Below are 2,490 nucleotides of genomic sequence, written 5' to 3'. Positions count from 1 at the left end.
AGGATATGGTGAGGCCAAAAAGGAACACCCACGGAGCCATAGGTAGGGGAGTCATACCACTATATTCTCTCTGGCGGCACTATACTCTCACTGGAGGCTGGATCCACACTGTCCGCAAACCGCCATCCACACTTGCCAGCCCAGCCGCCATCTTCTTGCTAGCCCCCATTCTTCCTCTCTCTTCTCTGCTAGCACAGCCACAGCAGTTATATTAGTGGCCAAGGCTCACTGGTTACAGCTGACGGCCAACTAGCCACAGCTGATGGCCATGCAATCATAGTTGATGGCCATTTACTACCTGAGCCAGCACCTGTCTATGTGAGGCCGAGAGCCTGGAAACTACTTTCTGGGGCTCTGCCCCCACATCAAGCTCAAGCTTGAGGACCACTGGGCAGTGGCTAAGGACTCGAACAAAGCTGTTTTTCAGTCCTGGCTCTGCCACGTAACAGCTATGTGAGTTGAGGGAGTTAATCTCTCTGACTTTATGGAGATTAAATGAGATCATATATTTGGGTCTCAAATATATCAGGGTCTTAAAGCACCTAGACATATAGAGAGCACTCGGTAAATGTTATCTTCTATGAGGGGAAGGAAAAAAGCTAAATCCTCAAGACCTTCAACAAGTTAGCACAGCATTTACCAGTTTAAAGCGCCCTTTTAGACTTTGGCATTGTGTTTCCAAGGAATTCAAAGTTTAGATAAATTCTTTGTGATTTCACCCACATGAAATACATGAGTGTGGGGGCAGAGCCCCAGAAAGTAGTTTACAGGCTCTCGGCCTCACGTGGAGGGGTGCTGGCTCGGGTAGTAGATGGCCATTCGCTGTGGCTGATTGGCCATCAGCTGTAGCCATTGAGCCATTGGCCACTAATATAACTGCTGCGGCTACGGAGGAGAGTGGAGGAGAGTGGAGGAGAGTGGAGGAGAGTGGAGGAGAGTGGAGGAGAGTGGAGGAGAGTGGAGGAGAGTCATCGGTCGGTTGCAGAGAAAAAGGACAGCAGGTTGCACGTCCAGTGAACCCAGCCTCCAGTGAGACCGTAGTGGTATGACTCCCCTACCTATGGCTCCGTGGGTGTTCCTTTTTGGCCTCACCATACCCTGCGTTCTTGTATGGGGAGCGGGAGCAGAGACCCCGGCGGATGCCCCCCACGACACATGGCGCAGCGAGCAGGGTGCATGGAAATCACCTATGGAATCTGTAAACTCCAGGACCTGCCTCCGAGCGAGTCTCAGTCAGGAGCTCCCTGGTGGATCGGTGGTCTGAACCTTTAAAAGTAACCCTCATCATTCTGATATTAGGGGTCTTAAGACCAATTGTGACAACTGTTAATGGAACAAATTAAAGAAAGCTAATGGCAAAACCTTGAAGAAAAGGTTGAAGAAATAAAACCTTGAAGAAATACTTTTGGTGAGAGTGAAAAGAGAAAGGAGAGAAGCAAAGGAAATAATGATGGGATGAAGTAGGAGAAAGAGAAAAAAAGATGGGGGCTAGCAAGAAGATGGTGGCTGAGCTGACAAGAGCGGATTGCAAAGAGGAGGATGCCGCCAGCGAGAATATAGTGGTGTGACTCCCCTACCTATGGCTCCGTGGGTGTTTCTTTTTGGCCTCACTGTATCCTGCGTTCTTATGTGGGGAGCAGGAGCAGAGACCCCGCAGGCCTCCCTGCATGACAAATGGCGCAGCGAGCAGGGTCTCCCGCAGGACAATGAGCTAACGTGTATGAGTATTTATTTGAGCCAGGCACTATGCTAACTTCTTTATTTACATTGCTGCATTTAATTCTCACAGCAACCCTATGAGTAGGTACTATCAGTTTCTTTATTGTACAGATGAGGAAACTGAGGTATAGAGAGCCTAAATAATGCCACCAAGTTCACATAACTGAAAAGTGGTTTAGGACCTGAGCCCAGCTTCTAGCTATTAACTGCGTTTAACTGATGCAAAAACTGACGCATTCGTTTACTCATTCATCCAATATTTATTTAATATGAACAACTAGGTGACACACTGAACATAAAAATGAATAAAGATCTCCATCCACATCTTCGAGAAGTTCATGGCTTTTTTTTTTCCTTTTGGTTCAGAATAAACAAATGACAGATTGCCTCACGTTAAAAGATGTTGTCATATGATGTCAGCGGGGCAATAGATTGGGGGAGTGGGGTGATTACTTTGTGAGGGGTGAAATGTCTATTACATTGTTTTGTACACCTGAAACTAATAAAAATAAAACTAAAAAGATGCTGTCGTGTGTCTGTTTGTGAGGCTGAAAGATTTTCTATGACTACCAGTGTCCTCTCAATGGCTGTTGACAAAATCCACCGCCATTTGCCAATGAGCCTCAGGCTGTGGAGCCCAGGCCTGCCCGCGGCTGCCAGCGTTTCCCGGCTGGAAGGGCCCAAGCCCGGCCTTGACGCGCCGTGGCGCCCCCGCAGCGCGGTCCTGTCCTCAAGCCGCCGCGTTGCGTCCTTCTCTTCAGTTCAGCGGAA

The sequence above is a fragment of the Rhinolophus sinicus genome, linkage group LG05 (assembly GCF_036562045.2).
Source record: "Rhinolophus sinicus isolate RSC01 linkage group LG05, ASM3656204v1, whole genome shotgun sequence".
NCBI classification, from domain to species: Eukaryota; Metazoa; Chordata; class Mammalia; order Chiroptera; family Rhinolophidae; genus Rhinolophus; species Rhinolophus sinicus.
Note: the sequence above shows the minus strand (reverse complement) of the source record.